We start from the raw sequence: 14958 nt of genomic DNA, 5'->3' as shown, positions 1-14958 counted from the left end.
GTTCTTTGGTTTATTGCAAGAAACTTAATTTAAGAAAATCCTTGGCTATCGCTTTTCCTAAAATCAGACCACTTTTGTTCTTCTTTCTTGGTAATTTTTTTTTTTTCTTCCACAGAGGGAAAGCAATGAGATTTAAACATTTCCATAAAAGGAAATTAGCGATCATGTTGATAGATCCCTGGATTCCTGTAAAAACTATCTTTTTCTTGCAGATTGAATCCAATAGTTTGATTGTAAATCTAGTTAGGATTATACCTAGTTTGCACATGAGGGAGAGGGAAAAATTTTGCTTTTCTGTAGACTTTTGAGCCCCTGGGCCTTAGATACATTATATATAAAATGAGAGATTTGGTTCAAAATAGATCTCAAACATGACTATGGACATTGTGGGCTGGATAATTCTTTGTTGTGAAGGGCTGCCCTATATATTGCCATGTACTTGTCAGTATCCCTGTCTTCTACATATTACATGCAAGTAGCATCCTCTGGACAATCAAGAATGTCTCCAGACAGAGCCAAATGTCCCCTGGAGTCTCAAACTCTCCTACCAGTTGGAAACCACGGGTCCAAAAAACTCTTTAATTCTCTACTTGCACTTAAATTTTAAATGCATCAGAAGCTCCAGAAATAGTCAGACCTACTGTTGCACTTTTGATATTATGTTATTTATGAAGACATTTTCTGCTGAGAAATGCTAAGCTGTTTTCCCTCTTCACTGTCTTTATCACCATGACACCAAATTACTGCTCTAAAGTGACTCTTAGCACAAAAATCAGTCTGCTAAAGCCACAGTGGATATCCCTGTCTCTAAAGCTGGTATATAATGAATCAAAAGTTGCTTGTTTTTCAGGTATATACATTGTATCTGTCTTTTTAAGGACCAGTAGTTCCATAAAAGAAGAAGAAAGGATTGTGCATTTGAGTATGCTAGAAGTAAAAGATGATAATGAATTAGATTAGGGCAGTAACAGGAGTATTAGAAACAAATGCACTGATTTAAGATATGATTTATGTGTACAGTCAAGCTGACACAAAGTGGTCATGGATCTAAATGGTCAATGAAGGAAGAAAGGCATGCTATCAGATTTTTATGAGGAATTATCAAATTATTAAAAGCTTTTCTTTGCACTAGAAAAATATAAATAGTTTCCTTCACTACTAGGAACAAATTAATTGTTCTTGAATCTAATGAACTGGACTGTGGTTTAATGAGCTCTCAATATATAGAATAAAATAAAAAGAGAGTATGAGGTTTGCCATGAAGGAATAGGAAGTAAGGATTTCCATGAGACATGCAGAGAAATAAAGAGGCTTCAACCTTTTTATTTTCTGAGGTCAGGAGAAAGATGAAACAGGCAGAGTATTAAAAAGTCACTGTGAGTTTGGGATCTGATTACAATGCTGGGCTGGAAGAAACATAAGCTAGAATCAAGATTGCTGGGAGAAATGTCAATAACCTGAGATAGGCAGATGACACCACCCTTATGGCAGAAAGTGAAGAGGAACTAAAAAGCCTCTCGATGAAAGTGAAAGTGGAGAGTGAAAAAGTTGGCTTAAAGCTCAACATTCAGAAAACGAAGATCATGGCATCTGGTCCCATCACTTCATGGGAAATAGATGGGGAAACAGTGGAAACAGTGTCAGACTTTATCTTTTTGGGCTCCAAAATCACTGCAGATGGTGATTGCAGCCATGAAATTAGAAGACACTCCTTGGAAAAAAAGTTATGATCAACCTAGATGGCATATTGAAAAGCAGAGACATTACTTTGCCAACAAAGGTCCATCTAGTCAAGGCTATGTTTTTTCCTGTGGTCACGTATGGATGTGAGAATTTGACTGTGAAGAAAGCTGAGTGCCGAAGAATTGATGCTTTTGAACTGTGGTGCTGGAGAAGACTCTTGAGAGTCCCTTGGACTGCAAGGAGATCTAACCAGTCCATTCTAAAGGAGATCAGTCCTGGGTGTTCTTTGGAAGGAATGATGCTAAAGCTGACACTCCAGTACTTTGGCCACCTCTTGCGAAGAGTTGACTCATTGGAAAAGACTGATGCTGGGAGGGATTGGGGCAGGAGGAGAAGGGGACGACAGAGGACGAGGTGGCTGGATGGCATCACCGACTCTATGGAAGTGAGTTTGGGGGAACTCCGGGAGATGGTGATGGACAGGGAGGCCTGGCGTGCTGTGATTCATGGGGTCGCAAAGAGTCGGACATGACTGAGTGACTGAACTGTGAACAAAATAGTTTCCCTAAAACAGGGTGCTTTGGCTTAAAAGTGAAGAACTGTCCATAGATGACGTACAAGGAGCTTTGTTCAAGTGCCCCAGGAACTCGTGGAGCAAAGTCCTTTTCTTCCATGTTTTCCTTTTATTAATTTATGATTTTTAAATGGACTTAATTTTTTAGTGCAGTTTTAAGGTTACAGGAAATTTGAGAAGGCACAGAGTTTATAATTTACTTCCTTCCCCTTCACATGCAAAGGGTCCCTCATCAATATTCCCCACCAAAGTGGTAGTTTGATAACAGTCGGTGAATCTAATACATTGACATGTTATAATCACCTATAGTTTAGGGTTTACTCTTGTACATTCTATGGGTTTAGACAAATGTAAATGGCATATATCCACCATTATAGTAATATACAGAGTAGTTTCACTGACCCAAAAACACTGTGGGGAAGCTTTCCTTCCAAATGTTTAATTGGGAAAATGAGGGGTTGGGATGACAAATTCTTCAGGAAGTTTTTGACTCCTGTTTGAGACCCATCTTCACCTGCACAACTGCTGCAGAGTCCCCAGGACCTGAAGCCACTAAAGCCACCGCTAAGGCCTAGACATGCCCTGGCAAAGCTCCCTGGTGAGCACATCCTGGCCTACTTGCTCCCACCAGTCTCCCTATAGCTGTTGCAGCTGGGGGATTTACTTCAGTGCCTTTTCAGAAGGTTCTCTAGCCAATTTAGAGCCTGCAGCAGCCTTTCTGCTTCTTTTTCTAGGATACATGCATCTACAGCAGTTCCTGGGTCAATGGTCCTAGTGTCAGGCCTGCTCTCAAGTGAAGTTAATCTCAGCACTAGAGGCTGCACGGGTCTTAGAGGAACAGAAGTGCAGGTGCAGAAAGGTGACTGGTGGGAGGAACAGGCCATGGCCTGCCCTACGGGAGGTCCCAACATGTACCTCAACCCTCCGGGGCCAGAGCTCAGTAGGAATCCATGTAGCTGATGGGTTCATGGTAGGACCATGGACATGGGATTCAGGGATGGGAATGGGGCTCCTGCAGGTGCCCATCAGAGGGCTAGAAAGATGCCTTAGTCTTTTTTTTTTTCTTTAATTCAAGGTAATACTTTTTCATGTAAATCACTCAGTTGTGTCCAATTCTTTGTGACCCCATGGACTGTAGCCCATCAGGCTCCTCTGTGCATGGAATTCTCCAGGCAAGGATTGCCATTCCCTTCTCCAGGGGATATTTCTGACTCAGAGATGCAACTGGACTCTCCTGCACTGAGGGCAGATTCTTTATCATCTGAGACACCTGGGAAACCCCATAAAGTTAGAAAATCACAGTACATTTTGCTTATGAAATAAAGTATGATTACTTTATTGCAATATCAAAAATGTTAGATGGTATCGTGGATGGTTATGTTAAGTAATAGTATATAAAATTAGAATGATATTTAATTTGTCTTGCTTTTCCAGTGCATAGAAAATTCGGCAGAGAGAAAACAGTAGAAAGTGTCATGCCAGCTTAAGTTTACCAGGATTATTTTTCTTTCTTAAAATTTTATTTTATATTTTCATTGAGGTATAATTAACATATAACATTATATTAGTTTCAGATGTACAACAGTGATTTAATATTTGTATACATCACAAAATGTTTACCACAGTAAATCCAGTTAAAATCTGTTACCATACATTGCTATAAAATATATTCTCTTTTGATGAGGACTTTTAAGACCTAATCCCTTAGCAACTTTCAAATATACACAGTATTATTCACTATAGTCACCATACTGTATATCATGTCCCCATTACTTACTTATTTTTAACAGATAATTTGTAATTTTTGATCCCCTTCCCCTATTTCTCCCAAACTCCAGTCCCTCATGCTGATGCCCTGTTTTCTGTATATATGAGCTTTTCTATTTTAATTAAAAAATTATTTTATAGTCCATGTATAAGCGAGATCATATGGTATTTGTCTTCATCTCTAACTTACTTAGAATTATACCTTCAGGGTCTATTGATGTTGTTGCAAATGACAAGATTTTATTTTTTTTATGGGGCTGCACTATAGCTCTGTGTATATATAGAATACCATGCTTTTTTAAAGAGATGGGAATATCAGACCACCTGACCTGCCTCCTGAGAAGTCTATATGCAGATCAAGAAGCAACAGTTAGAACTGGACATGGAACACAGACTGGTTCCAAATGGGGAAAGGAATGTGTCAAAGCTGTATATTGTCACCCTGCTTATTTAAATTATATTCAGAGTACATTATTCAAAATGCTGGGCTGGATGACACACAAGCTGGAATCAAGATTGTGAGGAGAAATATCAATAGCCTCAGATATTCAGATGACACTACCTCATGGTAGAAAGTGAAGAAGAACTAAAGAGCCTCTTGATGAAAGTGAAAGAGGAGAGTGAAAAAGTTGGCTTAAAACTCAACATTCAGAAAACTATCTGTATGGCTTCTGGTCCATCACTTCATGGCAAATAGATGGGGAAACAATAGAAACAGTGAGAGATTTTTGTGTGTGTGGGGGGGCGCCTCCAAAATCACTGCAGATGGTGACTGCAGCCATTAAATTAAAAGAAACTTCCTCCTTGGAGAAAAGTTATGACCAACCTAGACAGCGTATTAAAAAGCAGAGACATTACTTTGCCAAGAAAGGTCTGTCTAGTCAAGGCTATGGTTTTTCCGGTGGTCGTGTATGGATGTGAGAGTTGAACCATAAAGAAAGCTGAGTGCTGAAGAATTGATACTTTTGAACTGTGGTGTTGGAGAAGACTCTTAAGAGTCTCTTGGACTGCAAGGAGATCCAACTAGTCCATCCTAAAGGAAATCAGTCCTGAATATGCTTTGGAAGGATTGATGTTGAAGCTGAAAGAATGATACTTTGGCCACCTGATGGCAAAGAAATGACTCATTTGAAAAGACCCTGGTGCTCGCTTCGGCAGCACATATACTAAAATTGGAAGGATACAGAGAAGATTTGCATGGCCCCTGCACAAGGATGACATGCAAATTCATGAAGCGTTCCATATTTTTTGATTTGGGAGAATGGCATTCTAACATGTATACTATCATGTAAGAATTGAATCGCCAGTCTATGTCTGACGCAGGATACAGCATGCTTGGGGCTGGTGCATGGGGATGACCCACAGAGATGTTACGGGGAGGGAGGTGGGAGGGGGGTTCATGTTTGGGAACACATGTAAGAATTAAAGATTTTAAAACTAAAAAAAAAAAAAAGAATATTGAATTTAATGCTCATAAAAAAGGATAGAAATTGTTCAGAAAGAAATTGAGCTATTTGATATTCTTCAAGAGAATTTTACTCAGTGCTCATGAGAAATGTTTGAGATAAGTACTTAAGCTTCTATTCAGAAGTCATTTGACAATCTATTTTTAGTTTATACTAAGAAAACATTAAATAAATTATCTTATGTAACAGAAAAAAAAAAAAGGAAAAGACCCTGATGCTGGGAAAGATTGAAGGCAGGAGGAGAAGGGGCTGATGGAGGAAGAGATGGTTGGATGGCATCACCAGTTTGATAGACATGAGTTTGAGTAAGCCTCGGGAGTTGGTGACGCACAGGGAAGCCTGGCATGCTGTAGTCCATGGGGTTGCAAAAAGTCGGACAAGACTAAGTGACTGAACTGAACTGATGCTTTCTTTATCCATCCATCAATGGACTCTGAGGTCATTTCCTTTTCTTGGCTAATATAAATAATGGTGCAATGGGCATGATGATGCATATAACTTTTTGAGTTAATGTTTTTATTTTCTTTGTGTAAATACCCAGAGGAGGACTTGCTGCCACATACAGTGGTTCTATTTTTAGTGTTTTTGAGGAACTGCCATACTGTTTTCCATAGTGGCTGCACCAATTTACATTTCCACCAACAGTGCACAAGGGTTCCTTTTTCTCTACAACCTCACTCATACTTTTTTTTTCTTTTCTTTTACATAATGACCATTCAAACAGGTATGAAGTGATATCTCACTGTGGTTTTGACATGCATGTCCCTGAGGATTAGTGATGTTGAACATTCTTCTATGAACTTGTTGACTTTGTATGTGTCTTCTTTGATAAAATGTCTGTTCAATCTGTCTACCCATTTGGATCGTCTCTTCTTTGCTATTGATTTGTATGAGTTCTTTCAATATTTAAATATTAACTCATTGTCAAATATATGATTTGCAAATATTTTTCCCATGAAGTAAGTTGCCTTTCCATTTTGTTGTTGTTGTGGTTTGGGTTTTATTTATTTATTTATTTTTTGGTGTGCACAAGTTAGTTTGTACTCCCATTTGCTGCTGTTTGCTCCTGTTGTTTTTGCTTTTGGAGTCAAATCCAAGAAATCATCACTAAACTAACATCAAGGAGACTACTGCCTATGTTTTTTCTAGGAGTTTTATAGTTTCAGGTCTTTCATTTAAGTCTTTTATCTATTTTGAGTTAAGCTTTGTGAATAGTGTGAGAGTTGTTCAGTTTCACTTTTTTATATGTAGCTATCCAATTTTTCCAATACCACTTACTGAAGAGACTGTCCTTTCCCCATTGTATATTCTTGGCCCTTTTATCATAAGTTAATTGACTATATACGTGCAAATTTATTTCTTGACTCTATTCTGTTCTGTCGATCAATGTCTGGTTTTATGCCAATACTATTCAGTTTTGATTACTGTAGTTTTATAATATAGTTTGAAATCAGGTAGAAAGATGCCTGCAACTTTATTCTTCTTTCTTAAGATTGCTTTGGCTGTTTGAGGTCTTCTGTGGTTCCATATAAATGTTGGTATTGTTCTACTTCTGTGAAAAATGCAATTGGAATTTTGACAGAGACTGCACCAAATCTATAGTTTGTTTAGGGTTTATGAACTTATTAACTATTACTTTTTCTAACTCATGAATGCAAAATATCTTTACATTTATTTGTGTTTTGCCCAATTTCTTTATCAGTGTCTTATAGTTTTCAGTGTACAAGTCTTTCATTTCCTTTGGTAAGGTTATTTGTAACTGTTTTATTATTTTTAGTGCAATTATAAATGAGATTGCTATTCATTTCTTTCTGATAGGCTTGTATTAGTGTGAAGATATGCCACAGATTTCTGTAAGTTGATTTTTATATCCTAGAACTTTACTGACTTTGTATTAGTTCTAACAGTTTTTGGTAAATCTTTAGGATTTTCTATAGGTACAGTCAATTGCAAATAGTGACAGCTTTACTTCTTTTCTGATGTGGATTTTTTTTCTTTTTCTTAATTGATTTGGCTAGAATTTTTGATACTATGTTGGTTAAAAGTGGTGACAGCAGACATCCTATCTGTTTCTAATCTCAGATTTCAGCTTTTTTTCCACTGAGTGCAATATTAGCTGTGTGTGTGATTTATAGCCTTTACTACATTGGGGTACATTGATATACATGCCCACTTTCTTGAGAGATTTTGACATAAAAGGATGATTAATTTTGTCAAATGTTTCTTCTTTATGTATTGTGATTATCACATGATATTTATCCTTTCTTTGGTTAATGCAGTGTTTTACATTGATTGGTTTGTGGATATTGAGCCATCTTGGCATCCTTGGAATAAATCCCACTTGATCATGGTATATGACCTTTTTAATGTGTTGAATTCTGGGCTCCCTAAATCTGGATGTCTGTTTCCTTCCCCAAGATAGGGACGTTTCAACCATTATTTCTTCAAATACATTTTCTGCTCTTTTTCTCTTTTCCTTCTGTAATCCCTTAATGTGAATGTTGGTATGCTTGATGTGAGCTCATAAATCTCTAAGCTATCTTCACTTTTTGGTTTTTTTTTTGCTCAGATTGAATGAGTTCCACTACCCTGTTTTTTAGTTCACTGATTTCTCTCTATTTAGTCTGATTTTAAATACCTCTATTGTATTTTTCAGTTCAGTTTTTGTATTCTTCAGCTCTGAGAATTCTATTTGGTAGCTTCTTATATTTTTGTATTATTTTGTTGAAATTCTCACTGTGTTCATCCTTCTCCATGTTCACTGAGTATCTTTATGATCATTACTTTAAACTCTTTATAAGGTAAATTGCTGATCTAACTTTATTAAGAATTTTCCTTCAGGTTTATCATATTATTTTGCTTGGAACGTATTCCTTTGTTTCCTCATTTTGCTTGACTCTATGTATTGGTTTCTGGCTATTAGTTGAAACAGCCATCTCTTCCAATCTGGAAGCAGTAGACTCATGTAGGAGATGAATCTTGATGTTTAACCTCAGCCCAGCTCTTGGTCATCTCTCAAAACTCTGTGACTGTCCAAGCAACCTATTTTGAATACCTCCCAACAGTTGAGGATATATCAAGACCTATCAGTATTCCAAAGGGGAGGATCTCAGTCAGCTCCTACATTTAGGCTGATTGAAAGCCAGACCCTCAAGCAGCAGCTTTTAAAATATTCAGATTTATACAGTCCTGTGGGACCACAATATAAGCCCTGCTGGCCACCAGAGCTAGGCCATCTGTCCTGGGTATTAGTCTCAAAAGTTAAGGCTCCAGACAGCTGTTTAAACTCCTTTCTGGGAGATGCTGGTGAGCTGTAGTAAGGCAGAAAGAAAGCACAAAGATGACTCCTGCCTTCCCAGACTGCTGGAAAGACCATGGACTGAGCCCTTAGATGTGTTTAATTAGAATCCTTCCCCCTCAGGCAGCTCCTATGATGACAGTCTTACAGGCCTATTGCACAGAAAGACTGAGCTCCTGAGTCTGTTGCCTCTTGCTATGCTCTTAGGGTGATAGTTGTTTAAGAAGTCTTTCTGCATTGGTTACAATCCTGTGGGACCCATGAGTGCAAGCTTCATTGGACACCAGTGTCAGGAAATGTAGAGGTGTCCCCTAACAGCAGCTGTAAAAGTTGGGATGTCAGACAAATTTATAAGCTCCTCTCTTCAAGACAGCAGCAAGTGGCAGTGAGGCAGAGGGAGGAAGCAGAGATGGTGTCCACTGGCCTCTGTTTCTTGAAAACACTTTTAGATGTTTTCAAGATGTGTCTTTCTAGATGTGTACCAAGCCAGAAGTCTGCCCCTGAGTCCAAAACTTTTGGATAAGCCAACAGATCTCTTTCTCAGCAATGCTAGGCCTATCTTCCAGTCAGCTATCTGCGCAATGTCCTGGGGATGGTAGTATATCAAGAACTGTCTCTCTGAGTCTTACAGTTCTGTGAAACCTAGGAATTCAAGACTTTTCTGCCTTCAGAGTCAAATGATCAAGCGATGACCCTAGATGGCAACTGCAAAAACCAGGTCACCAGATGCAAATCCTAGGGCCCCAGCAGTTGAATGTAAAAAAAAAAAAAATCCTTTGGGAGACAGTGGCTTGCTGGAGCATGGCAGAGGGAGAGAGTGAAGCTGGTGCCTGTCATTTGGAGGCTAAAGACAGTAGTAGGTGAGGGGAAAAATGTTAAGTTTTTCTTTTTTTTAAGTCACTGGCTTTTGCCAACCAGTCTCCATTTCTAGACAATATTCCAGAAGGTCCCTTTAAGATTAGGAAATTAATCTCTTTTCCATAAAGTCTGGGTACTTTTCAAATGACTGCTTCTGTGCATACCCTGGGGTGAGTGAGTCCTTGCATGAGCCCTTTGAAAACCTTGTTTCAGTCTATTACAGGCCTTCGGGTCTTGTGAACGCAAACCCTGTTAATTTTCAAGGCCAGATATGTTAGGGGCTTGTCTCTTGGGTGCATGTCTTAAAAGCTGGGGTGCCTGATGTAGATTATAAACCTTTCACTCCTCAGAGAGATGTTCTAGGTTTGTGAGTTTTCTTCTTATTGTGGGTCATCACACCAGGAATGGAATTTATGGCAAGATTATGTATTAGCTTCTCCTATCCATTTTCAAGTGACCTTATTCTCATTTGTCTGATGTGAAGGAGTTACTCAGCTAGTTTTCAGATTTTTTCCAGAGGCAGTTGTTTCATATGGGTTTGGTGTCTCCCCAGGAGGAAGTGAGTTCTGGCTCTTCCTACATTGCTATCTTGAACTACTTCCAAAATATTTTTCCTAAATAAAATTGTTAGTGATTTGAACAAAGTAAATGTTATTTTGACCAAGTATTTCTAACAGTTCTTGAGACAGATATTAATGGGAAAATAAGTGGGTCTAAATCCATGATTCTGCTGCTTGTGAGTTTGGTAAGCCCTTAAATGAAGATATTTTCTTTCAAAAAGATTTTATTTATAACCCAGAACAGGAGGCTTACTTTATAGCTTGGCTTTTAAGTATTATATAATTTATCTGGTTTACTTGACATGTAGGGAGTCATTGAAAAGTACCCAAAGCACTTTGGAAGTCAAAAGACATCTAACCTTCATGATTTTTAAACTCTCAGCTATGTGGCTTTCCCACCTGTCAGTTCTGATAGAATAATGGCCCTGACTTAGTATATCTTTCTGTTAGTTTGCATCTTTCTGTTCAAATTCTTTCTCTAAGTTGTTTCAAGTCTGCATTTACCGTTAAACCAGGAGAGATTTCTATCCTTACGGACTTCTGTCTTAACTACTCCAGCTTCTTTAGTTCTGGTGGTTTATGGGGTAACATATTTATGAACACTGTTACTAGCTGCTGTGTCTTGTGGGATGATGATGACAAAATAACTCACAATTTTTTTTCCAGAGCTGGACACCAACAACAGGTACTTTTTTTTTTTTTTTGCTATTCACCCTAAATGTGAATCCTAAGCAGAATTTGTAATGTGAAGTGAAGTTGCTTATGAAAGTCTTCTACATGCTGCTCTTTGGATAGAACCTAATACACCAGGATTAATCATTAGACTTCCAGATTTCTACCACAATTATGAAACTGTCACCTTGGCATGCCTTTCCCTAGAAAGTTTCCTGTGAGTCAGAATTTCTGCTCTCTTCATTTCTACCAAAATTTACTTGATGAGTTTTCAGAGTTCTCAAGCCCACCTTTAAGATTGCCAATTCTCTGGAAGTATTCACAAGATTCCATAGCAGATTATGTCCATGGCTAAGATTTAGTACAGAAAAAAGGGAGTAAGAACAGCAAGAAGCTAAACACTAGGTAGAGTTCAGAAAGGCACAGGTTTTTCAAGTCCTCTCCCATTTGGGGTCTTTGTATAGGATGTGCTTTTCTCTGTCTGTAAATTATGGATATATTAGGAAAACTCTCCTGAGGGAATGATTTATACAGAGCTAGTTATATAGGCAAGCTATGACAAACAGATGCATTTTAAAAAGAAAGGACATCACTTTGCCGACAAAGGTCCATAATAGTCTAAGCTATAGTCTTTCTAGCAGTTGTAAGCATGTGAGAGTTGGAAGCTAAGGAAGATTGAGCACTGAAGAATTGGTACTTCTGAATTTGAGAGTCCCTTGGACAGGACAGCTAGGAAAACAAACCAGTCAGTCCTAAAGGAAATCAGCCCTGAATATCCGTTGGAAGGACTGATGCTGAACTCCAATACTTTGGCCACCTGATATGAAGGACCAACTCATGGGAAAAGACCTGGTTGGATAGCATCATTGACTCAATGGACATGAGTTTGAGCAAACTCTGGGAGATAGTGAAGGACTGGGAAGCCTGGCATTCTGCAGTCCATGGGGTTGCAAAGAGTCGGACACAACTTAGTAACTGAACAAGTCACGTAGGAATATCCTGTTATACAACCAGTCATGATAACAAAATTAAAGATGCCAACAATGAAACCTGGCAACCCTTCTCAGTCTTGTACAAAAGAATCTTAACAAGTTCCTGTCACATGGTCTGTTGCCCCCAGGTGTATACAACACCACCCTCAATTATCAACATAATGAGTCTTCGTAGGGCCAAGTTCCCAGGGGTTGTCCAAAGGTCAGTTGTGGCTCCAGAATCCCTTGGGGAAATGCAAGGAGTAAGCACCCAGTCCTGCTGTGCTGACCCTCCTCACAGTGCTCTCTTTGGAAGCAAGTGTTGTTTTCAAAAGATCTGGCAAACAAATTCATAATATGACTTATTATTAAACACATTTGATAAAACTGGTCATTTTTACAGAAAAAGTTTACATGCACATGGAACCACATGCATATGCACAAAACATGGAATAAGCTCTTAGGATTCAAGTGGGAAAAATCTATTTGGGAGATGATCCTAGGAAACGAAGGCAGAGAAGTGCGGAGGTAAGAGAGCTAAAGGCAGGAAGCCAATAGATGGTGCCTGATCAAGTCAGTTATCACCATCAGTTCAGTTCAGTCACTCAGTCGTGTCCGACTCTTTGCTACCCCATGAATCGCAGCACACCAGGCCTCTCTGTCCATCACCATCTTCTGGAGTTCACCCAGACTCACATCCATCAAGTTGGTGATGCCATCCAGCCATCTCATCCTCTGTTGTCCCCTTCTCTTCCTGCCCCCAATCCCTCCCAGCATCAAAGTCTTTTCCAATGAGTCAACTCTTCGCATGAGGTGGCCGAACTACTGGAGTTTCAGCTTTAGCATCATGCCTTCCAAAGAACACCCAGGGCTGATCTCCTTTAGAATGGACTGGTTGGATCGCCTTGCAGTCCAAGGGATTCTCAAGAGTCTTCTCCAACACCACAGTTCAAAAGCATCAATTCGTCGGCACTCAGCTTTCTTCACAGTCCAATTCTCACATCCATAATATGGCTACAGGAAAAACCATAGCCTTGACTAGACAGACCTTTGTTGGCAAAGTAATGTCTCTGCTTTTCAATATGCTATCTAGGTTGGTCATAACTTTTCTTCCAAGGAGTAAGCGTCTTTTAATTTAATGGCTGCAATCACCATTTGTGGTGATTTTGGAGCCCCCCAAAATTAAGTCTGCCACTGTTTCCACTGTTTCCCCATCTGTTTGCCATGAAGTGATGGGACCGGATGCCATGATCTTAATTTTCTGACTGTTATCACCATGGTCACTTGGAAATCAGTCCTGGTGGGGAAATCTGGAGATGGTATGCTACCTTCCTTGAGTTATCCCAACCAGAAACAGAGGAATGGAAATATTTATTCACCAATCAACTTCCACTATTTGTCAAGGGCTACTACTTCTAGGGTTTTTAACTTCACTGAACTTCTGGCTTGTTCTGTGTACAAGTCAAATATGCACAGACAGCTAAAAGAAAACCTCAGATAAAGTTCCAGTTTTCAAGTAAGCAAACTGAGGTGTGTGTGGAAATGAATCCTAAGATGACATGAGCAGGGAACTTTAAATGTCTGCTGTATACCCATACACACAAAACATTTTAATGTGCATGATATCAGATAGTTTATGTTGTTGTGAATCACAACCACAGATCCCTGGACATTAGAGATTAAATATTCTAAGGTGTGGCCAAATGTGATTGCACTTAAAATTAAAGCTTTAGGAGAAAACAATGTTTGCTATCAATGAGTAGGTTATTAGTGGTGGACTATCATACATCAAATTTGAAAATCAGGGAATCCCTTAGGAACAAATGAAACTGCCTACTACCCTTTGCATCATATATTGTAAGCTACTGTGTTTACAGAAATTATGTGAAATCAGCATTGTCTCCTTTCGTCTCCTCGGTAAGAGTGTCTTCAGTTTAAAGATCGCTGTTCAGAGGCAGCACTATTTGTTTCAGCTCCTAACTGAAAATGATCCCAATGATCATAAATAGTAGAAGAGATAAATACATAATTGTATATTTACACTGTGACATGTAGTATTATTGAGAGAGTCCATTCTGCAATTAAATAGAGTAATATGAAATTTCAAATGTGATTTTGAGTTAAGATATAGTACATTTTATTCCACTTATATAAAAGTAAATGAAACAATAATAACCTATCACTGGAGAGCAAGGTAGTCCTTATGCTAAGGGCAGTGACTAAAATAGATATGACAGTGACTGTTGAGGTACTGGTAATACTATTTCTTGATCTGGGTGTTTATAAAAATGTATCAAGCTGCATATTTATCATTTTTTCACTTTTTGCATATTACACTTCAATAAAAACACTTAAAACAATAAGTCAAGGAGTTAGACTTTGTTCAGATACTAACTCTAGAAAGACTTGGCACAGACTGCACTTTAGGAAATAAAGAAGTTTAATGAGAATTTTGAAATTTAGAACTCAATAGGAAACATTGTGGGCATAAATATGTTGGAATTTCCCACTGCTGCTGCTGCTGCTACTGCTAAGTCGCTTCAGTCGTATCCGACTCTGTGTGACCCCATAGACGGCAGCCCACCAGGCTCCCACGTCCCTGGGATTTTCCAGGCAAGAACACTGGAGTGGGTTGCCATTTCTTTCTCCAATGCATGAAAGTGAAAAGTGAAAGTGAAGTCGCTCAGTCGTGTCCGGCTCTTAGCGACCCCATGGACTGCAGCCTACTAGGCTCCTCCGTCTATGGGATTTTTTAGGCAAGAGTATTGGAGTGGGGTGCCACTGCCTTCTCCGGGGTTTCCCACTACCGTGTCTTAATTATCACCTTGGCTTGGCTCGGTGTGAACGACGAGAAAAAGAGGGATGAGTTGGTTCTTCATTTTCTCTCCTAGTTTACCTACTTCTCCTTGTCTTTACCACCATTTTTACTCATCAAGGAAAATGGTGTGGAACCAGAAGTGAGATGCAAATTCATGTGTGTACACGGACGTTCTGAAGGATAGAATTTGTGGCTGATATGTGATTCTACACATTTTATAATGAATTAACATGCAATTGGGTATCAAATACTGTAGGAATGACCAAGTTCTACAGTGTGCTCCCATTCAGT

At 38.9% G+C, this 14958-nt stretch overlaps 1 non-coding gene across 1 annotated transcript; it reads left to right on the top strand.

Annotated features, from left to right (window-relative positions):
- Positions 1-5166: 5166 nt before the first annotated feature.
- On the top strand, positions 5167-5273 carry LOC138082490 (U6 spliceosomal RNA). The gene has a single exon (XR_011145117.1). It is a non-coding gene; the product is annotated as a U6 spliceosomal RNA (small nuclear RNA).
- The last annotated feature ends 9685 nt before the right edge of the window (positions 5274-14958 follow it).

This window comes from Capricornis sumatraensis, chromosome 7 (assembly GCF_032405125.1).
Source record: "Capricornis sumatraensis isolate serow.1 chromosome 7, serow.2, whole genome shotgun sequence".
Taxonomy (NCBI): domain Eukaryota; kingdom Metazoa; phylum Chordata; class Mammalia; order Artiodactyla; family Bovidae; genus Capricornis; species Capricornis sumatraensis.
Note: the sequence above shows the minus strand (reverse complement) of the source record. Positions and strands in the feature narration are given on the sequence as shown.